The 26,621-nt window shown below is 41.9% G+C and overlaps 1 protein-coding gene across 5 annotated transcripts in view; it reads right to left on the bottom strand.

Moving 5' to 3' along the window:
* Positions 1 to 16,028, bottom strand: part of SEMA5B (semaphorin 5B) — a 197,427-nt gene extending 181,399 nt beyond the window's left edge. For all 5 annotated transcript variants that reach the window (XM_027885113.1, XM_027885112.1, XM_027885115.1 and 2 more), the window contains exons 1-2: positions 15,811 to 16,028; positions 6,032 to 6,092 (exon numbers count right to left, since the gene is read on the bottom strand). The gene's annotated coding sequence lies outside the window, so the exon portion shown is untranslated. The remainder of the gene's footprint in view (positions 1 to 6,031; positions 6,093 to 15,810) is intronic.
* Positions 16,029 to 26,621: the final 10,593 nt, after the last annotated feature.

Raw genomic sequence — 26,621 nt, 5'->3', positions numbered from 1 at the left:
GGACAAAACTGGATACTACAAAGTGGTTATTTGGTGCTGGTACCATTTGTTTGAAACTGAGGTTTCCCTAGAGGAACAAGGTCATTTTAATATGAGGGACAGGCTAGGAATTCAACACAAGCTAAAAAACAGGTGAGAATTAAATAAACAGCAGAAGAGCTCGGATGTAAACCAGCACATGCTACTCACCCCACAGCTACTGGAAGGAGATGTTGGGCTGTCCTGGCCTTTTGAAAGGCAGCATCATTCACAACTTGGTGTGGCTAATGGGAGAGTTTCACAAATCCAGGAGGACTCGAAGCAGCTGTTTGGTTTGTGCTGAAGTTCACACCCCATTTAAAGGAGTATCTCCTTTAAAGTCCTCATGTAATAATTTCCTTCAACTAGATCACCAGTTATATGGTAAATATGCAGAGCCTTAGTAATGATGTTAGGCTGCTGGTAAAATATCTAGACCTACTTTTAAAATGTGAGAACCAGTGCTAAATGGAAGCAAGGATACAAAAAGGGAACTGTCTGACAGGGCACTCCCATTGCTTGTAGGAGAAAGGAATTAAAGCCTTCCCTATTGCCCAAATTTAGTGTTTGTTTTTCTTTCAGATGATACATATGTTTTCTTGAAGGATTGGGCAAAGCTGATGTGAACGGAGATGTCTGTTTGCAACAGCTAATTTTGTGTGTCATATGCCATGTACTTGGACTGACACCCTGTTTTAACCCAAAGTACCGTGTTTTAGTCATCTCTGTATCAGCTGGTAACTAAAGCAAACTAGCAAAGCTATCAGAGATCAAAGCAGGTTCTTTATGCTTCAGTTTACAGAGTTGATCAGAGCAGAGCAAACTGTGTCATCTCAAGGCAATGCCTGCCTGGGTTACCGCCCCACATGCTCACGACGTTAATAAATATCCTTTGCATTTTAAGCAGAAGGCAAGGCTACAAGGGGCTGGGGAAGGCTGAGGTAATGGAGATAGAAATCCTCTAGATCCTCAGCATGAGCCCATGACTTGCATGGTCCCCAGCCCTCCTGCAGGCAAGGAGTTGATGGAAATTCAGGGGTAGAGGAGGCTGGTGGGGCCTCATGTTAGAATTCCCTCCAAGTAAAATATTGCTATAGGTGATTAAGTGAGCAATAGTGTTCAGAGACAGGCAGGCAGAGGCCAGAAATCGCTTCCACAGAGCTCCACGATACTGCAGGACCGTAGCTCTCTGTCCCCACCCTCAGCTGCAAAGCAAAGCTGGCATAATGAGGGAAGAAGAGTTTCCAGGAGACATTTCCTCTCCCAGGGATGCAGTGGGGTAACAACCAGGTGCTACTGCCTTTTTCAGTGTCTCTGCTGTGCCCAATGCTTCAGCAGTTGCATTAACATCTGGCTTCGAGAGATTACTCATTAGCCCTTGGGTCCTATGCCACTTTAAGTAACCTTTTAAGAACAACTTTTTATAGCTTGTGTACTCTGTTTTACCTCAGGCCACAAGTTAAACACACTGAACACTGCGGCAAGAAATAAACAACAGAAATAAATAGATGCATATGCACATGTCTACACCCACCCACCCACACACACACATACACAATCAGGGCCAAAGATCAACGTTTTCAGGAAAAGGTATGAGGGCACAAATTCATCACAGTTCCTTGTCGCTGGTGGCAAAGGAAAGAAAAAAGAACATTTAAAAGGGTGATGAAATGTTTCAAGAAAAAGCAATATATTTTTATGTACTTGTAAAATCCATTGGCAATGACTTTTCTGGTTAATTGGTTTCATCTTATTAAACTAAAAAGCTATTTGTAAAATCCAGACATATTCAAGCAAAAGTCCAATTTCTCCACCAAAAGCCAATATGCCATTTCAAAGAAGAAAATTAAGCAATACAAACCAGTTTCCATTAGCCTGAAAACACAGCACTTGGTATAGGGAAGAGAAATGGATAGAGCGCTTGACTTTTCTAAAATGCACTTTGTAAAAATGGTGTTGTTCATTTACCCCAAAACTGCAGTCCTCTTTCTCCCTGGCCTTCTGAAAATGGATGAATATTTTGGACCAATTATGGAGTGATTTATAAACCAACATTCTGCTGTCTTTCCTTGCACTTGTCATGTTCGACTTCTTCCCCTTTATTAGACCACTCTTCTTCTCATTAAATAGTCCCTCTGTCTCACTTGCCAAAGAACCGCCAATGGGACCCTGATTTTACAGAAGAATAGACTCAGCTTTACCAATGGAAAAGGGCCTCTAATGTACCATGGACACAGCACAGCGAAGCATGGTAATTTCCCTGTGTTAATGATGCTACTTCACAATGAGCAGGAAAACAAAAATCTTTAATAGCTAAATGACACCCAGTCCTTCTGCAGCCTGTTGAATTCAAAATCAGTGGAAGCAAAACCCAACAACCTTGAAGAGATGAGCTAAAAGTGGCTACAATGTTCTCCCCCCCCCATCACCAAATTCCTGATCTGCATTGAATCACTAGAATGGGTGATTTGGTGCAGAGAGGAGGACAGAAAAAACAAACTAAGTGCTTCAAAATGTTTTGGCAAATTAAAAGCAAGGGATATTAGCAGAGAAATACTAATGAACATGTATGTAAATATTTTTGGACATACTATACACCTGCATGACTTTGTGCAAAGTACCACTGTAAAGCAGGACTAAACTGTAACTACATATTTTCTCTTTTTTAGGTGAAAAAAGTAAGTCATTATTATGGGAAGGACAGAGGGGCAGTCTGCATGTGCCATTGCTTGCTTCTGCAGATGCTCCAGTTCCACAAACACTCCTGAGTGCTAAATCAACCCCAAGAAACGTCTTCAACCACAGTCCTCATCAGAAAGCTTTTCACTTCTTACAGCTGGGTTCCCTAGGCTGCCTGGACAGGCAAAACACTGATTGCTTTGGCCAGTGAAAATGTCATTGCTTTGAAAGTCAGTCTTCAAATACAGCACATAAAGTTACTCAGAGGGAGAAATTCTGCTCTCATATTTGGCCAAACGCAACAGGCAGAATGGCACTGGCTTTGATGACATTATTTGGAGTGCACCAGAAGGAATCAGAGATCATAAGCAATCATATGGTGCATGTTTGGTAATCCTTTGGCACTGTTGAAAGGCTGGAAATAGACTTAAACATAGGTTTATGAGAAAAAGATGAACAATATTTACAATATTGCTCATACAAAAAAAGGCTTCTATGGTATTATCCAAGGGCAGAGGGAGTGATTTGTCAGCCAGTTGCAGTTCTGTAGATTTTGTAGCTGTCTGATTGGCACACTTTACATGTTCCTTGTCCAAAAATTTCTGCTATGGCTGTGCAAAGCAGGAGAAGGACTTGAATTCAAGGGGGCTGCAGGAGGGCAGAATTGCTGAGAATTTAGGACCAAGACATTTCAATCACAGAATCACACAGAATCACAGAATCATTTAGGTTGGAAAAGACCTCTAAGGTCATCCAGTCCAACCTCTCACTGATCTCCAATTTGTCAACTAGAACACAGCACTGAGTACCATGTCCAGTAGTTCCTTGAACACCTCCAAGGATGGTGACTCCACCATCTCCCTGGGCAGTCAATTCCAATGCAACACTTGTCCAGGCATTCTTCAATTCATGAAGTTCAACACTTAACAAACCCTGAAGGTAAGTCTCTACTGCAATTATGTGACAGCTTTTGCTATAGAGTGCTTAGGGTGTTGTTTTAGGTTTGTTGGGTTTTTTTAGGATTATTTGCTGTAGAGTTCATCAGTTGATTGTCCTATGAAATTATGTGCTTACCACAGGAAAAGTCTGTCAACCCAGGTTGAAAATAAGTACCTGAAGACTCTCTAAATAACTGTTTATTCAATCTGGAGTAGCACTCAAGGGGAGTACTAAAATCTTCAAGACAAATGCCACACCTCCCATATTAAAAATTCTCCAGAATGTTGTATTATTAAGCCTTTCTTTACTAATGTGCCTGTTTCAACTAAAAAACATATTCTAAAAATCCCATCAGATGTGTGTTCCAATGGCTGGCTCAACATTTGATTTGCAGAAAATGTGGCTATGGCACTAGCAACCAGGCTTTGGGAGAGACATAAGCAAAGCAGCATTTTGATATCCCTTACACACTAAACAATTTACTGTTTAAATACTGTTTTTAAATATCACCATTTTCTGAATGAATAGTTTTGATACCTTTCATCTTGAGTTTTACAGACCTTGCCAAGCTGAGACCATGATACTTATAAGCAATTTATCAGCAAAACCATGGCTCACTCTTCAGAGACCTGATGTTTGAGACCTGTCCAGGCAATCTCACTGAGAAGCCAAGGAGCCAAGGAAAGACTCCCAGCTGCGACCCAGCACAAGTGCTTCTCCACTGGGGCATTTAATCTCCCCCCCAGGCCTCGCCCAAAGCTGCTTGGCAGCATGAAAAAGGCATGTTGCCTTCCAGAGGCTGAATGCAAAATAAACCTCATCCCTGGGGCAAAATTCACACCTCCAGCAGAACTAGCAGAGAAGCTCTTCCAGACTCAGTACTCAGATGGGCCTGGGCAGGGAACCAGGAGAGGTCTCAGTGCCAGCAATGAATAGCCATCCCCTCATCCTGCCCAGAGAGCACAGCACCCTCCCCTCCTTTGGGGCAGCAGAAGCAGTGGAAGCAAACCCAGAGGCAGGGACAGAGCAGGTTCACAGGCCACAGGCCACAGACTCGTTTTACTGAGGCCAGGGAGATCCCTGTGCTGAAAGCCTTGAGCCCCTCAGTGGTCACATCAAGGCAGGCCTGATGCCACCCTTGTGCTTGTCTAAAGCAACAGCAATGCAATAAAAGTCGTGAACAGAAAGGATGGAGAGGACCTCACACAGCACAGTTTCTTCTGTTGGTGTCTCTCTTGATATCAGACTGCTTGTGTGAACAGTACTGCTCATGTACAGGGTTGCCAACACCCCTACAAAGTGCTTGTCACAGCTTGAGTAACATCCATGATTCTCCCTCTAGATTTTGGAAGATGAGTGCACAGATGAAATAATTAGATCTATTAATTCTAAAATAGTGGCACCTCTTTTCCTCGCTACTTTCCAGGCAGATATAGCCACCAGGGTGGGCAGCTATTAAGTGCAAACTACAGTTCCTATCTTTTTTGTTATTCACCTTCCTTTCACTGTGCATTTTCCTTGAGCTCTTTCTCTTTTGATCTCCTTGAGAAAAATGGCCTCCTCTATTGATTAAATTACAGATTCCAATACTGAATGATTGAGTTATATGATAACACCTGATGAAGGGCAATTGAAATAAATGGAAAAATTAGCACTCTCTTTATTACAAAAGGTTTGGATGTTGAGTAGCTGACTGAATTAAATGGAGATTGAGCAGATCTGAGAGAATTCATTAGGAAAAACAATGCAGAATTCAGAAAAGAGATACCAAAAATAGCAGCTTACTAATTCACCTTACAAAAAGATGGAAAATAAAGCTGAGGAAGAGAAGGAAACTGTATCTTTTTCAAGCATTGACAACCAGGAATTGCACAAAGGCTTACCTCTGTGATAAGATTCCTGAGACACTGAACTCTGACATCAAGCTACCAAAGGCCATGATCAGGTCAGCAGCCCCTTGAGTTCATTTGTTCAGGCCTTTTTAATTACTGATACCACAAGCAAAGTAAGGTTCTTGGCCTTTATCCTGTGCTGATTTGCATGCCAGATTTTGGTAATGTATCATTGCATTTTATTCACTGATAATCTACGCTAATGAGGTATTTTTATTTTTGTCTGCTTGTGGCATTGCCTGCAATACTGACAGATGTCTTGAGCTTTTTTCCTGCAGATTAAGAAACCATTATTGGTATTCTTAAATTAAACACGAAGCTAATAAAGCAAAGCGCCTAAAATGGCATGATTCACTTTAAAACCACGTCATCTTCCAGTCGCTTCCTTGTAAGTTTGTTGCATGGTAGATAAAGTCTAGCAAAGATGAATTCTAGCAAAGCTCTGGAAGGAGCGTAAACACGGCTCTTAAAGAAGAGTTGCAAAAATGGTATTATTTACTTACAGCTTCTGCATTACTGAAGTGTCATATTCAAAGTCACGCTCCAGGGAAAATCCTTAGTGACCTGTGGAAACATCAGAAAACAAGTCTTCAGTGGATATTTCTAACTACATCATATATCTGATGGGAAAGAATTTTGACATTATTTGGAGACACAATGTAATGAAAATATTCTTCCAGTTTAACCACAAAGCACTGTGAAAATTTTCCTTAATGCTCATCTGAAGGTTGCTTCCAAACTTGCTTCAGCTGCAATCATCTGCTTTCTGAAAAACCCCTAATCTATATATATGCTAGCAGCAAATGTTTGTAGAAACAATAAATATTTTAACACAGTCAATCTAACTCAGAAATTGTGCAGCCCTGCTTGAACTTTTCATAATCCTGAATGCTTCACCCTCATGGAAGAGACAAGGAACCACACTTGTCCCAGTTTTCAAGTGGGAGAAATGTGGGCTGTGAGCACGCACATCTTATTGCTCACTGCAGTGCTTTGTTTGTGGACATTCCCCTCCCCGCCACCCACCACCCTGCCTCATCATTCACCCCTGCCTGAGTTCACTGCACTTCCATTCTGACAGCAGAACTAGTGACTGATGCACTCAGGTTAGTGAAGAAACTCTTGAAACTGTTCAAGTCAATCCAGGAGCTGCAGCCAGATGAAGACATGTAAATGCATCCTACACGATTTGCCCTTGCTCTCATAGCAAGCCTGGTAGGGCAGAGAGCTGGCACACCAGCTGTGAGCCCCTATCCCCTCTCTTTGAAATGCCAAAAGCAAAGCTCAGAATGAACAAATTCGCTGAAGCAACCCACATCTGAAAGGTTATTTTCATTATTTTCACCCTTATGCCTTATCCCACAATTAAAACCCACAATTCTACCACAACCTCATGAAAGAGGCAAAAATTATGACAATTTATAAAAAAGTCTAGATCATTTTTTAATAATTTATCCTTCAGTTTTGTGTTATGGCAGCACCACAGAGTCTACCCTGTGCCTAAACTCTTTGCACTTAGCATGGTGCTTACACTGGCCATGGTAGCCTCTGCTCCCTGGAGCCAACCAGGAGCTCAAAGTGTAGGCAGGGAAAAGACAGAGACAGCAAAAATCAGAGGCTGCTTCTCTACAATGGCTTGTGAGCACAAATCCCACTCAGCCAGAAAGAAATGAATCATTGCTAAGAGATTCTGACCCTGCTACCTATTATGCTCGACAGACAATCCCACTGAAATAATTTATCTAGTTATTTACATGGCTTCCATTAGAGCAATGCCTGAGCATTCACAAACCAGATGGGCTTTTCCTCACTGTGCTCCTGAGAAGAAGCACATGCTGTTAACTCTACATCATAGAAAAGGAATAGAGATACTAAAAAGACAAAACTTTTTTTTTTTTTTCAGAGAAACTGGTATTCTGTCTGTCAAAACTCTATATAATGCCAGAGGACTTCTGCATCTTAAGGTCCTGCACTCAGGGACAGGCCATCAGACTTCAGTCGAAGGCAGACCTTTTACCACCCTGGTAATTCTTCTTTGAACAATGGCTTCTATATAGTATGAATAAGGAAAAGGAAAAGGGGAAAAAGGAAAAGGACAGGAAAGGGGTTGAAGAAAAAAAAAAAAGTCATAATAAATGTAGCACCATCTGAAAAAAACCAAACTGCAGAAACAGAGGAACCAGTCACACTGCTCACTGAGGGACTAAAGCAATTGTTTTCTTCAAGAAGCCTCATTCATCACATTTCCATAACCCTGAAAATGCTCTCACAGTCCCCTCTTTCGACGTACTACGACTAACCCACATATGGACTCTCACATATCCTTCCTTCCTTCTCCTATCAGTCTTTCCTCATGGAAGAAATCCCAGGAAAGGGATGAAGACATGAACATTTCTGCAGCTCTTCTGACAGGGCTCAGTCCTGAAGGTGGGACAACCAAAGAGCACCCACCAGAAGGACTTAGCCTTCACTACCAGCTGACCTTTGCTCTTTAAAATGGTAACAGTGGAAATGCTTCTTCAATGATATCCCAGGAGGCAGCTCAGAGACCAGCATACCAGCTTGTAAGAAAACAAGATGCATGTTAGCTCAAACCTCCAGGACTGGAAGGTAGTCTTTCATAAAATGTAAGCCACTGGTCAGCACAAACTCTAGATTTCATCACTAGAAGGATTTTGGTCTACACACTGCCTCTCTAAACATAAGAGCTCCCTTTTGGCCAGAGAATGAAACCTTTCCTATCTCTCCATTAAAGCAGCAGATGGATAGATGGAGTAGTCTTCACCTTTCAGGACTCTGGAAGTTCATTTCATAATAATTTTAACAAGAATGCTCAGAGTTCCTGTTGAGGTTAAGAGAACCAAACCTACAGACTGGTCAGTCAAAGCCAGGAGAATCCCAAGCCTGGTAATCCCTCCACAGTGCTGTCATCCATTAAAAAGAAGCAGAATAATGTAAGTAACACAACATAATGGCCAAACTTCCCTCTCCACACACACCTCCAAATCCCAGCTGTCTTAGCCAAAAGCAGAGAATTCCAAAATGGAAATGAAAAACTGCCCATCCTGAGGTAAGGAGTCCAGGGGACTAGTGCAATAGGTGGCTCACACACTCTGCAGAGCAGGAGAAAGTGGCATCTGTGCTCTCCCCAAGGCTCTGCTTCCATCTCCAGAGCTACCAGCTGAGCTCTGCTAAGTGGGACCTGCTGGCAGGGCCGTGATTGCCCTCTTTTCACTGACTGCTGCCCAGCTCTGGACAAGCCACCTTGCCTTCCTCTGACCGTGCACAAGAGGAGTATAAAAATGGTCACAGCCATTTTCAAAGAATCTTCCAGGGACTGCAGATAAAAAGCCCAGTGAGTGCTGTAGCTGAGGTGGAGCTGCACTAGAACCACCACAGGGTCTAAAGGTCTTCTTTTCATTAATGGATTTTGTCCTCTCTTCATTGCCAGTCTAAGACAGGGAGGTGTTATTGCCCTTTTGCAAGCTATAAAAACCCCAACATGGCAGATGGATTAAACACCTCACCCAAGGTCCCTTGGGACACCCACATCTGCCTGCGAACTGATCCCAAAATGCCACAAACCCAATTCACTGCCTTTCCCTCCAGCCAAGCCTAATTCTCTGAATTTCATGATGATTCAGAAGTCTATTTAAAGCCCCTACAGCTATGGGTGTGTGCAAGGATTTAAGGCTGAGCCAAAAAGTTTGAATTTAGCAGCTCTGGTTAAGACTCTTGGTAAGAGTAAAGCACAGAGCTGAGAGGGTTTAACCTGACATGGAAAAAAAGGTGGCAGGTGTCATCTGGGTTAGGATGTAAATCCCTAAGAAGATACAGTAGAAATGTCACTGTCTTCTTCCCAATTAACCTACCTCCTAAACAGTCCAGTGGTAGCCACCCAGCCTAGCACAGCTTTCCCAGGCCTGCCGCCTGCCAGCATAGCAAGTGCTGCTATGAAACAAGAATAAACAGATACAGAAGAACAGCTACTAATACCTCTTGCAGTTTCCCAGCATAAAGGAAGTGGCCAGGCACAGTTACACGCTGAAATTAAGGGCAGCCAGGATTTCTGACAAGGTTCAGAGACACACAGCCACGGTTTACTACTCAAACCACACTAAGCTCTTTAGGTAAGCTTTGTTATTACAGATGGTATTGCTTGCCCTAGATCTGATGACCAAAATGGGGTTGCTCTCTGTAATCCTTCAGAGGCTGCTTATAAATCAGAGAACGCTTCACCTCTGGACACATGGCACTAATAGATGATAATGTAAAAGGTCCAATGTTTTAACCTTAACAGGAATTTGCTTGGGTTATTGTAGACAAAAATGAGGTCAGGAGCTGCGGTCATGAGCCTTAAGCTAGAAGAGCCTCAGTCTGGAGTCATCTGGATGCCCCAGGCTTTTACAGCACTGAGCACAGAGCTGACAGGTAACAGCAAGTGACAGACTGAAGGTGCAAAGGTGAGAGTGAGCTGCACTGTCCTACCCCTGCACAGCTGCACCCCACAGGCACTGGTCACCTCCGGCTCCCAGACCCCTTCAAAGTCATTTTGCCTATTAAGAAACAGCAACAGCAGTAACATGAATGCTGTGGAAATTATTTTGAAGGCATCAACCCCTAAACGCACAGAGTAAACAAAATCTGCTTCTGTATGAGCCCTTCCACTTTTCTCGGGCATCTGAGGGATGTCCTTTGTAAACCATGAGATAAGAGCAGGCTCCCTGTTCAGACTGCATATCTGCCTGGTTCCTTAGATACCAATGAAAGCCTAAAGGCAGGGCTTGGCATCTCATCCCCTTCTTATAAACTCTCTGAGAAAGTCAGGGCCGACTTTGACATGAAGATGATGCGAAATGGGGAGCTATCTGTGCAATTCTGGGGAACATGCCAAACCCTCTATTAACACCCCCCCACACACACCCTGTTAAAAGCAAAACAAAGCAAAAAAAACCAACAAAAAACAACCCTCCTGTTTGCTACTGATTAGGCAGCCGAATTAGAACTGATGAAGTGATTGGACAGGATCCAAAGCTGTTTATCTGCACATAAATCACAGACATGCTTTACTCAGCCAGTATGGATTTACTGAGCTAGGGGAAAGACCTTGTATTCAGAATGCTGATTATTACAGCAATTAAAATATCAGTGAAGCAAACATTTGGGGTAGAAAGCTGTTAGGGGCTCCTGGAGAAATCATGCCATTAAATATGAATTCTATCAAATTTCAATTTTTTTTTTTTTTTTAAGAAGTTTTAATAGCCAGTTGGTTTGGTTTTTTTGATTAAGTATATGTTGCTAGAGAAATCAAATTTTGAAGAAGGAAAGACACAAATTAACTAGCTGGACATGCCAAAGGAGATTAAAAAGGAAGGCTGATACATATTTTATGATCACAAGGGAATAAAAAAAATAAATTAAGAGATGTACTGTCAAACCAGACACAGTGATAATAGCTAAAGTATATGGCAGTAAGAACTGCTGTTCCCACAGCTATTAATGTAAAACCAAAAATTTGGAGCAGGCTGCAGCAAAAGAAAATAAATCACACTTTTTTTTTCAATTTGAAAATATATATAAAGTAAATCCCTAACCCCATCATTCAATCTCTGCATCCCAACCCCCCAACATCAAGACTGTCATTTCAGCAAGTTACAACTTCCAGGCAAGTGAGACAAGTGACATTTTCTTACTATTAATCATTGCTAATTTATTTATGCAATCTTTCTACTTATCAGAATCATTGGCCTGGAGATTATTTCCCCCTTCCCTTTTGAGTCCTGAGAAACTGTTTAACACGGGAAGTCGTTAAGGGGGGCAAAGAGGGGAGAGTGTCATGTAGCCAAGTTACGCATCCCAGCTGGAATTTGGGATGATGTCTTGCAGTTCTGACTCCTTCAGCCAAGTTTCATCCAGGAAGCGCGAACGCGCCAAGGGTGCAGTGGAACACCCTGGAGCCAATAAATAGCACTTGAGTCCATTAACACGCTCATGCCGTGGATCCCATCACGAAACCCTCAGTCACCTTGCAACGGGTTTTGCTCATGACTTGCACAAGGGAAAGGTTCAGGAGCCAAGAGGAACCTCTGATGAAGCCTAACAGATGCAGAGTGTGTACGGATGTGGGATGTGTATCCAGAGCCCTCCCAGAAGAGGCAAACGCTGCTCATATATAAGGCTGATATGGAAATGGTGGCCATGGAAGGTCATGATGTCACCAGTAAGGTAAAGGGAAAAGTGCTGTGAGGAACTTTACAAGACCCTGGAAGACAACTCATCCTTGGCACAGAGGCTCCTCTCCAAGCCTAGGATGGGTACAGAGGTATCAGAGAGGACCAGGCATCCTCATCACGTGTTTTTTGCCCATACACAACAATTTGTGTCCATACCTGACAATACAACACCAGCTGTGCTGCAGAACAGGAATTTTCCACCAAGTGACCGTCAGAATGTCGCATGATTATTTATATTTTTCCCCCCCAGTTACCTACACATGAAGTGTTGTTTCTCTCTTGCCCAGGACACCTTGTGCATCTATTCCCCCCTGACCTCAGTAGTACAAGAAGGTGGCTTCATGTTTAATTAAATTCCCTAAGAGGACCAGGGGAAAGTTCCTAAAATTCTTAGATTAAAATTTTGTAATTCATGCATTACAAGTCTGATTGTTACTTTAAAAGCTATTAGTAGGAAGAATAATTTCACCTAACATAGAAATACCTCCATGATATCCTTCTGGTGTAAGAGATAATTTGTGAGGAAAGTAGTTGACAAATTATTTGACAAATTTGTCAACTACTTTAGAGCCACTGGGATAAAAGGCTTTATATGTTGTATGAGTTTTTTATGTATATATATAAAACACTTTTACTGGACTGTTGATAAAAGCCTGTGCTACAAAGGAACTCTTTCCCCCAGCTGAGACAAGGCAAGCTGCTAGACAAATCAGTTCAATCTCTGCCTTTCAAACAATATAAAGCAGTATAACTTTCAAGAGTAACACCTCATCTGCTTTTTTTTCCAGACTGCCTATCAGGAATCAAGCAGTAAGTAAACATTTGAAAAGTGTTCCTCTGAGAGCAAAGGTTTAGATTTGAGTCACAGGATCCATTGAAAAGAAAAATTGCTTCTGTGCATTGGGACAGTGCCTTCCCTTCTGAAAACTTTCTAAAAAGAGCAAATGGAGATAATCTTTTTACAAGGTATAGCTCATATGGAAATTCATTATTGCTTCCCTTTAAAAAAAGTCAGCATAGTTCAGAAAGTGAGAATGGGGTCATTAAAAAAAAAAAAAGTATGTATAAGATTTTCTAACAACCATAGCCAGTAAAAGCATGGCTGAAGTGCTTTATCATGGTCTAAAGTGAAGCTCCTGTTGATGAGAACATGAGATAAACAAAAGAGAGAAGAACATAATAAAGCCCTAAATCACTAAGAGCATTTAATCCAGAAGTGGAGGGATATATACCCAAAGACTGTTGATTAAATATTTGAAGGATCCATTCTTCTCCCAGTACAAAACACTTGCTAGAGCAGCTCCAGCACCGGCGGTCCCTGAAGGCTGCATTACTGCTTGTTAGTCCTGTGCAATCACCACTGTGGAGGCAGAGCTGAAAGGAACCATTGTTCCTGCTGTACAAAAGCAAAACTGAACCTCCAGAGGTGAGTGATTTGTGAAGGATTTTATGGCAAGCCAGTGGCACAGCTGGGGGAAGTGGGGGAACCCCTACTTATGGGCTGGTGCCTCCCAAACACTAGTCCTCATTGCTTGCAAGAACACCCTGGAGTTAGAAACTCTTTTCATTCCTGCCTATTCCACACGCAGCCATGACCATTAACTTAAGGCTGTCATCAAAAGCATGGAAAGTCATGGAAGGAGGGCCAGGGATAGCTCTGCTTGAAGACAACTGCTTGAAGACAACCCTCAGCTCTAGATTCTACTTTCAAGAGCTGTGAAAGATAAACTCTTCCCTTCTGTGGATTTATATTGAAGATGAAAATTTGATCCTAAAAGGCTTAAACTAGACTTACAGCTGCTTGGAAATAATTTTCTGTTGTAGTCAACATTCATCCTGAATTCAGTCTGATTACACAGTGTAAGTGTGGCAGGCACCTGAGGACAGAGCATAATCCCACACCACAGCACATCTGGATACCTAGGCAAGGCAACATAAGTTATGGAGCCAGCCAGAGTGCCCTGGAGGGCTGCATCAAGTTGCACACCTTTCTTAAGCACTGATTAATTTAGGTGATTGGAAGAGACAAAAATTCAGAGGGAGCTTTAGTTCATTAGAGCTTTTTTTTTTTTGTCTTTGGCTATTCCAAGAGATGTTTTAAGCGACAAAGGATCTTTTAAACATCTAGTTATGGTTCTCATTAGCATTAAAAACATGACTATGAAAAGAATTTAAGGGGAAACAGGAAATGATTGCAAACATCTTTATTCAAAGAAAATGCCTATTTTTCCTCCAAAGAGCACAGCTGCTGTGCGCTGTTCTAGACAGGGAAGATCAAAGAAGTAAACCCCACTGAGCCAAGATCACCTTTTGCACTTTTTCTAAGCCAGACCCAGAGTGCAATCAGTAGATCTGCCCAGGAAATTTCCAAGAAAACTCTCTTCTGACATGAAAGCTTGATTTGTCACCACTTCAGTCTTCTGGATTTGCCAAGACTATCAAAAAAAGTGATGTGAGGGGACCAAGTTTGTCTTGCTGGTCTCTGTCAGCAAGCACCCTGCACTGCTCCCTGCCAGTTCATGCTGCAGGACACCAGAGAAACAATGCCAGTGCTTTTACAGCACTCAGGGCTCCAGGCCGGCAACCTCACGCTTGCAGCAGCCCTGTCACAAACAAAGCACTGCAAGTCCAAGCAGATTTTATGATCAAACTCACAGGGCTTCTAGGATCCCTGATAAACAAACAGTTCTCAGTAAGGTTAGGTTTCTCTGCCTCAACACTGCCCAGGGCACAGGAGGGACTTGACTGAGCAAGCCTCCAGAGCATAAGGAGTACATGACTAATCCTTCTTTCTCTAGGGACTGTGGCACTTATTCCCTCTCCCTGGATGCGCATTTTTGTCCAGCAGCAGGATTAGGCCACAAGATTCCCTTCTCCCTTGTCAGATGACCAAATCTCAGTATCCCAATCTCCAAAGGAAGAGTGTTTCTGAGGTTCCTGGACTTTACTGAACACCCCTCTGCAGACTGTTCTCTGTTAATAGCACCACTTGATTGCTTCCTGCAGATTCCTTCAGGTCTCCTGTCTTCCAGAGGACTTCCAGCCTGGGAGCTGTCTGCAGGAACAATACTGCCACTTCCCCTGGAATATCATTTTCTGGACCCACATCTCTTTGCTAGACAGCCCAAAGGGAAATGAATCATCAATATGGGACCAGATTAGTTATTCTGAAAAACTGTGTTTGGTCCATCATTCTACAAAATCAGAGAGAAACATTTTATATTTATGTCAAAATAAAAGATTATTTTTCAATAAGGAGCTTAAAAATGCCTTTCTGTTTTCCAAACAGAAACTACAACCTTTCCAAAGTGGAAACTTTTCCTAGTTTCAGACAGCACAAAATGAGCACAAACTATAAATAGTATCTTCTTGTAATGCTGCAGCAGAAAATGCTGTTTTCTTAGTCTGGGATATATTCTGTGACCACACAAATCAATTTCCACTCACCATTACCCTGCCTACACATCACATCTACCCGTACTGAGTGATTATGAAGCAGTAGGTATTTGTGTAACAATGAAGTTCGGTGAAACACCCCAAGGCTATTTCAGATTTGAACTGGTATAACCAGGGCCTGCAGTAGTGACCTACCTACCTTTTCAGTTAACTGTGCTTTCAGCATCTGAAAAGTTGCAGCAATTCCTTGCACTGCATCAGGCACACACTTTTTATATCCAAATGATTAGAGAAACCTACCTACTTCACATACAGTCTGAAATATAAGGTCCTTGTTCCCAACAAATTTAAGGGAGAACGTCCCATTGAGATCAATGACAAGAGAGTTAAGAGAGCCCCGAGCCACTGGAAAATGCTACGTCTAATGTCTGTCATTCTTTGCCTTGTGCAAAATCACAAATAGGCTGTGGCAGCCTCAGAAACAGTGGCCAAGTCTTCCAGCTCTCAGATTTGTGCTTTAACTGCTTGACATATCCTCTCATCACTGGAGCAGGAGACAGAATGATCAGAGACCAAAACCTCTCACACTGAGCAATCTGAAAATATCATGTTCCAGCACAACAGAGATGTGTGTCATTCCATCACTAACTCACCAGCCCAGAGGACAAGTCCAAGACAAATGTCCCGGCAGCAGTCCAAGGTTGGAGTCCCAGAAGGTAAACCCGTCAGGAATTGGTGATGTAAACACTCCCTCTCAGAGGCAGTCCCACTGCAATCTTCTCTGAATCCCTTGGACTCTGTAAACTTCCTTCTCTGGCATGCCTCTTTGGCCTTCTTTCTTCTATTTTTCTCATAAGCTTGTTCGTGGATGATTTATCTATTAAAAAAAAAAGAAAAAAGGCATTTTTTTCCTTCATTAAAAAAGAAGTGTGTCTGCATTTGGCTGATACAAAAATGATGTTATAAAGTCCTCTTTAAGGCAGGCTCTCTCTACTTATGTCAGGTCCTTCCTCTTTTCTGAGTTATGTGACAAAGATCTTGGGAAAATAGCTCATAGCCTTCATGGTAAGCATCACCTCTCCTTCACCCTCCTCCTTCCTCCTAATTTTTTGAAAAAATTTAAATGGCCTCATGATTGGTCTGAGCATCGAGTCTGATATAGTCATCATTTCTGAAGGCCCTACTTTTCATCTGTCACTGACCAGGACACAGAATCCCTACTCAGTGTAAATGTGACCCAGCTTAATTTTTCCAAAGACCATTTGTTTTTACTTTCTGGTATACACAAGTGAGTAAATATTACTTGGTAGGCTAGAATTTCATGAAGTCCAACTAAAATGAGGGCTCCAGATCGCTACATACAGCATAAACATATGGTGAAAACTTTGTAATCATCCCCAAGACTACAGAGGCATCCTGTGAGGCAGCCAGGAAAGGAACAGAACTCAATTTTCTTAGTCCCGTGTAGTGTCTTAAATATAAGCCATCTTTCCTCCATATCTCTGTTCCCAGAAAACACTTATTATCCAAGTTTCTTCATAGCTAGCAAATATCAAAAGCAAGCAGTTTTCCATCTCCTGTATCAACTCAGTCACAATTTTAATTGCAGTGGTTTCCTAAGTCATCGTCTCTTCTCACAGCAATTTTTGCTGAAAATGTACCTCCCATCATTGCATGGGCTCCATTCTAATCAAACTGTTCTCTCCACGTTTGGCACTGCATTTAAAAATCAAAGTGCTAAATCCCTCTGTGAACTACCCAGATGCAGCACTTACATATGCCTATCAAATGCAGAGAGAAGTCAAACTCTGACCCTAAATAAGTTGATATATAAAAACACGACAGTGTTTCTTTGGCTAGAGGAAAAGCGATTACTTATACAGCCCTTACTTAATTCTTTGTGGCTGTATTACAAGACAAGCAATTATAAGTCTCCTCAGATTGTTCTAAACAGTACAAGTAAACTTATAAAAATGAGATACACATGCCAGCACCGTTACAGCACCATTTCAGATCAGTGCAGTCCCACAGTCATTACAAGTGCTAAGAACAAAGTGAAGACCAGGCTCAGAGCAGAACTCATCCTTTTGCACCGATAAACAAAACAAATTTCAAAGAAAACCCAAGAAAGAGTGAATGAAACTTCAGAGAAGTAATGAAATCCCTGAGCCTGCCCTTATATGCAAAGCTAATGACAACTCTGTTAGTGAGCTGAAGAGGAATGGCATAAAGGATGCAGAATCTGCCAGACACTGAGAAGCAGAGACAAAATGAAGAGAAAAAGTTATAACAAAAGCCTTGTTTTCCCTTGGTGACAAACTGCTCTGTTCACCCTCAGACCCAGAGCAGAGACAGGATTTAGTCTATGGTATCTAGCCAAAAAAATGTGACTGACACCTACTTAAAAGAGGGAAGATATTGGAAATACTTCCTTACTTTAACAACACAGGAGTGTTTCCTTGTCCCACAAAGCATCTCCAATTTTACACAGGGATAAAGATGAGACCTTCTAAGGGAAGACCATCTGGCATCTGCACCCTAAGGAACAACCCAATGCCCCAGCATCAAAGACTAAAGCTTCAACCAGTTACACAGCTGAGCCCAGTATGTGCTACATATCATCTGATGAACACTGATCCACACTGGTAAAGACGGCTTCCTGCAAGTGTTTGTGTTTGCACTGGGGAAAGAAACTTGACCAGAAACCAGGTTTCCATCTGAAACCTTCTGGTAGATGGAAACTGCTAATTTTCCATTCTCCAAAGAAAATCTCAAAGCTCAAAGAAAGATTTCTATAACGCAATGTTTTTACAGGAATAAATTAATTTTCCAATGAGCTCTCCAACATACAGATCCATAGTAGCATGTAACAACCAATGCTAGTATTTAGATTGACCTATTTTCCTCACTAAAAGCAACACTACCCTACTTCTCTTTGGTACACCACCCATTTTCATGTCAGATAATTATGGAATAAAATCTACTCTCTTCTCCACTTCCATTGCTGCTGACAGAGACCAGTGCCTAAAGACTTTTCTTTTCCAGTGTACAGTTAGCAAGCTCTGCCCATCAGATTATTCCATTAACTTTCCAAATGACATGAGATCACAGTTTTACATTCATTTCCTGATGATTATCAAGGCCCTGGAAAAATTGCATTAAATTCGGAGCAGCTCAAATCCTTATGAGAATTCTTTTACTTAAACACAGTAATCATCAGCTGTTTTGGACAATATGAGCCATTTCCATGAACCCAGTGCTACCATTTAATTCTCAGACATAGCAAAACTCACTAGTCAGCAATCATTAACTGGGATCCCTATGAGACCTCATTAATTAGGTAACTCGTGCCTGTCAATATATTTAAAATAAAACAAGAACTATCAACTGTCTGTGCCATAAAGGGATAAACACTTTTGTTAATAATTTGTCTTCATCATATTAGAATCACTGACTTAAATATCAGTATCAGCTGTTGCACTGTTCACTAATTCCAGGAGTTTGTGCTAGAAATACATTTGGTCCGCTTTTACTCAGATGTGAGGTTCAGGCAGTATGCATTTGTCATTTTTTTCATAAAGTCTTCCTGGCAACAGAGATACAAGGCTGTTTTCACAGTGCTGTGAGCAGGCAGGAGACTAAGAGCCCACTTGGAGCACCAAGCCCTGTAGGTGGTGAATTAAGATGAACCATGGCGTTACCAACAGCCATCAGGTCAGCTCCACTTCAAGGAAATGGTAAGAATGACATACAAGAGTAGGTTTTTCAAAAGGTACCTCTGGGGTGTCCAGATGCCTTCGCAACACAGTGATGAGTAAAGCAGCCAAGTCTCACTCAACCCCTGGAAAAATCCCCCCCAGCATTCCCATAACACAGTTCTGACCAGACACAGAAGCCGCGAGGCTGTAAATCTCCGTGTGGTCTCACAAAAATCTCACCTCAGACAACCACAGCACACTTAACTTTTTGTTTCATATTGTGAAGCCACAAAAAATCCAATTTCTCTCTTCACGTTAGAGAAGCAAGGATTCTCAACATGTACTGTTGCTACTGTAGTGCCTTCATTAAATTACGGATTATTAATGCAGCTAATGGTCATGATGGACAAGGCTGACAAAACACCACTGGACTCCCCAGATGAACCCACTGTATCAGGCAGGGAAAATTGAACTCCACACTCACCGATTTCAGAAAACAGAATATTTCTACCTAGTTTGTCATAACTACCTCATTAAGCAAACGATTTCCCTTTCTGCCTGCCCTCAACCATCTAAAAGTTTAGCCTCATTTCCAATTTGAATTTGCCCTTTATTAAATTGAATTCATTGTTCTTTGTGTTACTACTTGTGTTATGTGTCATTTCCTTTTCCTGGTATTAAATGACCCTTAAGATGATCATCCTGCCATTAAGCATTTCTCTAGATGAAACTGGCTGAATTCATTCTCACTCCTTTAATGTTGCAGTCTTCCTTTGGAGTTTGGTTTCTGAAGCTAAGAGCATGATCTTGGTGCATGATGCTACAGGTGTGATCTTAGCAACAGCATAATAAGGCATTTGTAAATTCTCTTGTCCCAAGAAGGTTGTTCTTCAACCTTCACTAAAATAAAAGGTGTCTTGTTACAAACTTCCATCGACAAATCCTTCTTTCCCTGACTGCTTTCATTTTGCATCACTCGTGCTCAGGATACATTTGCTGGCTCAGACCAGGCTCTTCCCTTGTGGCACTGCAAACATCTACACATGGAATTAAAAACCCAAGGGGTCTCAGTGCTGCCCCAAGCCCTGTGACAGTTGGCAGTCAAATCACAGACATGTAAGAGGCACTGGATCATGCTGCCAAACAGGGATGAAGGTAAGAACTCTTATGTTCTCCTAAATCTTGAGCTTTGATGTACAGGATTTATTGTGGAGTCAGGCTCCATCCAAGACCAGAAAGGTAATGCAGTTGTGAGTTTCAGCTGAATTGCCTCTCCATTTACACATTGTTTAACTCAGCTGTCTTTCATATGCGTTCTACCTTCTCACTGTTCACATGCAATTTGATACAGTTGAGATTCTTTACTGTATGTCTTTCTCTGGATCTGGACCAAACCTTTTTTTTTGTTACAGAAAACTGCTGGGTAACGATCCATTTTTCGATGCATCTGTGTGAACAAGAGCAGCAAATGCTGAGGGGAGCAGATTTTGAAGTGAATCAAGGAAGTAAATGAGTGTGGGAACTGGAGCCCAAAAGCCATTTTGGAAAGACATTTTTGAGCTACCTTAATAGGCTCAGCCTGCCATATTTCAAACCAGCATCGATGGACAGAACTAATAAAACTTGTCTGATCAGTTCAAGCACAGGCATCCCTCACAGTTGCTTTCTGCACGTGTGCACATGCACTCACACAATCACACATGCTTCTTCACCCGTAGGATCAAACCTCTTAAATTTCTTCCAAGATTAATGTACAAATACCAACCAGAGACCCACCTAGAAGACTGTGTTACAGTACCTACATTCTTCCCTCCAAAGGTGTTCGCCTCTAAGGCATTTGTTTTTAACAAATATGGATATGGACACAGATATAATCTGTGTGCACATATATATATTTAGATAGATGTAGGTATGTACATGGGCACTGATTTGTTTGTAATTTTGGCCTCATATGCCCCCAAAGAGCAAAACACTCGGAAACACTTGGAAATTATTCTTCCAGGGGGCTGTGGCAGCATGGTGAAAATCTCTCTGCTCTTAATTAGTCAAAGGCTCTTAAACTCATGGAGTTATAAACTGCCAGAAGTAGAAATCTATTGAATGTAAGAAATGTGCTTTAGATGAACAGCAGGGAATAAAGTACAAGATGGCCCACTGTTACTTGGCTTGACGAAGTTTTACTTTCCCCAGATCAGCAGCAGAGCTTTTAGTGTTCCTCCTTTACTTTTAATGAAACTTTACCACAGAATCTCCCCTGTACCATGACCTGGGATTCATAAAAACAATGCAACAGCCTATATATTTTTCTGATTATATTTTCCAGAGCCAATTTCACACAGGCTGTTTATAAGTCACTCACCAGAAAGCAGAAAAGAAGAAAAGAATGTTTTCCATCTCTTTACTAAAAAGCAAAAAGCCTCAAACCAAACAAAATTGTACACAGCTGTGTGACACCAGCAGTGACTTTTATGATACCATATGCCCTGCTGAACGGTGTTTCACTCAGCTGATGTAGCCTTACTGGAAGGTTAATAAAGAGGCATGATCTTTGGCTAATAATGGCCGAGTCTTATATAAAGAAGATAGATTTCAATTTTCAGGGAGAAAAAGGAGAGAAAAGAAAGGGCACTGTTGGCATGCCATGATTTGCAGTGCAGGGACAAGGGGCCTTTCATGGGGTTTCACTATGACAGTACTTGGGGCAAGCAGAGACAGGACTTGCTCCAAAGCCCTCCCAAAAGAGGCCTTCTCCAGAGCCACATGGCAAACCCAGAGCTTCTTTCTCAGCTTCAGGATCAAAGAATCCAATGTTCCAGCTCTCATCTGCTTCTATATTTGATGCTACTTATCACTTGGACTGTATTACATTTAAAGTGTCAAGAAGGGGTTACCAGCCTGGGGGGCTTTTTCCCTCTAGGATGCAAAAGAAGGAAGGTCTCAGATGCAAACCACTTTTGAAGTACATACATGGAAGTGTGCGCTGCATCATCCCTGAGAGGCAGGGCTGGGCCACCCCCAGGCACCAAAGAGCCTTCAGAGAAAAAGGAATCCTCACCTGTTCTTTCTACCACTGCTGAAAAAGTGGGAAACAGAAGTGATTTTTACTGAAGCAAGCCTTCCTTTCACATGTGCACCCACTTCCAAAGAGCCCAGCAGTCTTCTTCCAGCCTCCTAAGAAAGCATTTCAAGTGTACCCAGAGGGTCCCAAGACCCTTTATTTCCCCCACACACACTCAAATCCCATCAAGGTAAACAAGTGATAAGACTTCAGGATTAGGTCTACTGACCTCAGAAGGAATTTTGCTCAAACAAGAATTAAGCCTGGAAGGATTTTGTCCTTACTGAGAGGGCTTCTAAAGGTTTCCCACATAAGAGTCTCAGGAAAATGACTTGTGGAATTTACATCCCGCTTTGCTCCCTCAGACACTTTGGCAGCTTATCCTGCAGGGCACTGGAGCTGGCACCCAGACAAGCCGTCAGCTCACAGCCTAACAAATTATTGATTCTCTCCTCACTTTGAAACGAGGCAGCAACAAACTCCTAAAGGCACTGCATCCTTCAGTATCTCCCTTTGGAGAAATACCCATCTGTAACACAGACAGTAAGGAGGCATTTCCACCTCTCAGGCCATCTCAGGTGGATGAAGCTTATGTATTTTGTTCTCTGTGACGAGATGAGATATTTGCACAGAGAGACTTTCAAATACACACTCAGACACAGCGAGACATACGTACGAGTGTTGGAGTGCACATATAAAAATTTGATTGAATTTGGAATGCAGGAGGTGTCCAACAGAAAAGGGGGTTAAGGGCTTGTTTTCCCCAGTATTACTTTATTAAGAGGCAAACAGTTTTCCATGCGTCATGCACTTAATGGGCTCCAGATTGAGGATACAAAAAGATCTTGACATTGGCTTGAAGAAACAAAATGTTCAAAATTATCTCAACAAATTAAGGCGCTTCATCATAAATGGCACGTCACCACGAGTATCAGTTTTGTGAAATTCCTGTTATTCTTCTGCAACTCACAGCAATGTTCTCCATGTTTTCTTGTTTTCCTCCTGCCCTTTTCACTGCCACTCACTAGGGATGTAGGTTCTCCCTTGACCCACTGCTGTGCAAGGGCTAAGCCCTCTTGCTGCTGCTGCTGCTGCTATCCCAACTCTGCAGCCCCCAAATGCTGAAATCAACATGAAGCTGCCAAAAAGTGCTGGTAACTCATCACTAGACCCATGTCAAGAGTGGCCTGAAGAGTAACATCTGCTTCTACCTCTCTGGGTATAGTCATGGGAGCAGCTTTCCCTCGTGCCAAGGGCTAGAAATGAGGCTATTTGAGAGAGTCCATCACAGAATGCCTCACTGGGGTACACAGAACGGACCAGGAACTGGACCCAACAGCTGCAGCTCACAGTTGTTGGATACATCTCGTACAGAATGCCTCCCACTGCCTTGCACCAGCTCACATTAGGACCAGAAGCAGTCCCTTGGGAAAATTCCGCCTGCTCCCAGCTTAGAATACAGATAAATCCAGCAGCTCATCTGTTCTGCATCAAAATGCTTCCCCTGCACCTGAAATCAATACAGTCTTCATGCAAATTTTTACTACATGTGCCGCACAGATTCTAAACATTCATTCAGTTGACACACCTAAATAGCTCAGAAAATAATATTATGGCTTTATCAGGTCAGTGATCTACAATTTTATATCTCCCTAAGCACATATTTATAAACAGCACTACAAACATTGTTAAGGCTATTGTGTGAAACTCTTATACCATTTATAAGTTTATTTTTTTGCAAATGCTAATTTTATCAGAAACGTTAAAAAGCAAAAAATTACTTTTTGCTCCAGCCGCTTCTTTTCTGAGTAAGATTGATGCAACAGAGGTTTCAAATGTGCAAAATATTCCGTACCACAAATACTTTTCATTGTCCCTGTGAATTGCAGTATGTCCCAATTTCAAGAGTCTGCTTTGCTTTAGATAACGTTGCCAAGTTACTATAAAAAACCTCTCAGCTATGGACTGTTTGCATCCCAGGGTCATAATAAGGTATCCTGGTGACACTGAAACATCAAGATGTAAACAATAAAGAGATAGAATGATGTTGACCCAAGTGGCCAAGTCTAAAAAACTGCAATTCCAAAGCAAAGTGGTATTTGGACCACTGGATACATTACTGGCATAGGTGCTTGCAGAACTAGGTGCCAATTTTAGCATTTCTCAGATGAATTTGCAAACTGAGTTCATATGTTGGGCTCATGGCAGAACAGAGACCTCAACAGATGCAGATTCCTGTACACTGAAGAGGCTGGAATAATCACTGCTTGCCCCAAGGCAGAGAAATGGGAGAACATTTGTTTTCAATATTTAAATTGACTAATGCTGCAGGATATCTCATCATTAATACAAACATACCTAATAACAGGCAGAGGACAGCGCTGAGACAGACACCTATCCTGCTGGATGGTTTTTCAGCCTTAAAATACACTGGATAGAAACCAAATATGAGCCACCATTAGCTGAAGCAACACTTTTTCAGTGATGGACTGATAGCAAGACAAGGCAGATCGTTTGTACCTTTTATTGGACTAATACATAAGCTGTAACACATGAGCCTTCAGGCCAAAGAAGTCTTCAGCGGGCTGGCAGCAGAAAGGACATTTCTGTTCCAAAAGCATCTCGCTGTGTCAAGCCAACACAAAGCCTCCACCTCTGCCCATATTATCTCAAGCAGCTGAAAATACTTTTTGCAGCCAGTTTGTGACAGTCACAATGACAACCTGCACAAACACAGCAGGCCCAACAGAAAGGTCCTTACTGCTTAAGTGCTCTGTTTGCTTTTTGCACTGTCTCTGTCCATCCAGGTTATTTATAGAGCAGTCACCAGGACACTCACAACCCAATCGTGGTGACTTGGCAAGTTTTGCAAGAAGTACAGTCCCAAAGTGAACAATTCTCTGTGAAAATACAGAAATACTTTCACCTGTCACTAGTACTTGGGTGTCCCTGTAACTGATAATTGCAAATCTATTGAGATTAAGTGTGATTTAGGGAAGGAAAAATACTGCTGGGGGAAATTTGGCCAGGAGTGAGTTCCATGAATCTTTTGATAATGTTTCCATACAAACATAAGGGCCATTTAGCAATGAGTTGAACAAGGTGTTTCCAAACTACAAGCCTGAAGGGGTGTTAGCTGACTTAAAAAGCTGAACTCTGAAATTAGGGAATGCAATAACTCAGACCCTGCATAGACAGTCACAGAACCCAGGAAGAAAAACAAGTTTATTGTTGTTCACATAATATCATGAAACAGTGAAGCACTGAGAGTTTAAGCAATCTGGCCACCAGGATCAGAAACTTAACTGTGATCTCTTTTTTTTTTTGCCAAGCACCTTCTGCAGCAGACCATGGGCTGGATTTTTCCAGTCTCTAGGAAGCACATGAGTACCAAAAAAGGGTTTTCAGCAGCAGTAAGGCTGAAGTGGTCTGAAAATCTTTGGAAGCTTTTATTCTTGAGCCAAAACAATTTGGGAAATCGTATCAGTTCTGCTAAAATTGTGTCTAAAGGCAAAAAAAGGAAGAAAACTGGAAAAGTTCTGAAAATGAGAAACTCAGACATGGAAAATCTTTTAGAAGCATTAAATATTCTGAAATAAGGTTTTGCTTCAGCATGTTCTATATTATGCATCTGAAGATAAGCATTTCTTAAAACAAAGCACTTCTGTGAACCCCATACAAATCTCCGCCCATGCCCCCCTCAGAATTTCCTTTCCAGTTTTGAAGTTTTCTGGGTTTGATGCTATTCAAAATAAATGCAAATATTAAATTCCTACATAAAACACAGCTTTTGTCCATACCACAACTTACACCTAGAACTTAATTCTTCTTTATAGGCACAATGTACCCGAGCAGTTCACAAAAATTGTGAACTGTTCTTTGCCTCTTGGTATTGTTAGGCAACTAAATAACTTTTAAAATGTAACCTCAGCTGGCTAGGAAGAAATGAAGCCAGGTAGCCCTAAAGCATACACCAAACTGCATTTCCAGACAAGTTAGCCAGAAGCATAAGGCTATGAATAATCTGATCCCAACTCTTGCAACAAACAGGAAAAATAACGAAGACAAAGGGGAGAGGGGAGGAATTCAAACAAGCAGAGTACCTCTGATAACGACAGTGCCGGAGCATCACTGTAGTAGAGCCAGGCTGTGGCAGGCGATAACACTCTTTCCCCAGAGGAACCTTTAGGTTTATGACAAATCAGGGATGATGCTCAACAGCTATTTGATGAGCTCTGCAACAGCTGCTGAGGTCTGCGTGCCACTGCAACACAGCTGGAAATGCACAGTGCCGCAGCATTAACTGGATAATAACTCAGGGCTTGCCAAGCACTGAGTATCACTAACTTTTTCTGATGAGTTATTTGTGTCCATAATCAGCTGTGAAACTGTTTGGGGAAGATGTTCTCTGAAAAGGAGGATTTATCTGCAAAGGAAGCCTCTGTTGTTAATAAAGTTGTCTGGCCTCAAAGCCTCAACAAACCAGACTCAAAACCATGTTGCAGATCTTAAGGCAATTAACTGTTTTCCCAGTGGTGGAAATTTAAGGAGTTTTTAAAAGAGAGGAAAAAGTGGCAAATAAATGAATTGGCAGACCTTTGTCTATGGAAAGGAAGATGTGCTGGAGAAGCAGAACTACCATGTGCCCATCACAGTAGGATCAGAGATGAAAAATTTGACATTACTGGAGAGACATTTTTGACTTGAA

The sequence above is a fragment of the Empidonax traillii genome, unplaced genomic scaffold (genome assembly GCF_003031625.1).
Source record: "Empidonax traillii isolate 1590-97213 ecotype Southwest subspecies unplaced genomic scaffold, ASM303162v1 scaffold161:size1573837, whole genome shotgun sequence".
NCBI lineage: Eukaryota > Metazoa > Chordata > Aves > Passeriformes > Tyrannidae > Empidonax > Empidonax traillii.
Note: the sequence above shows the minus strand (reverse complement) of the source record. Positions and strands in the feature narration are given on the sequence as shown.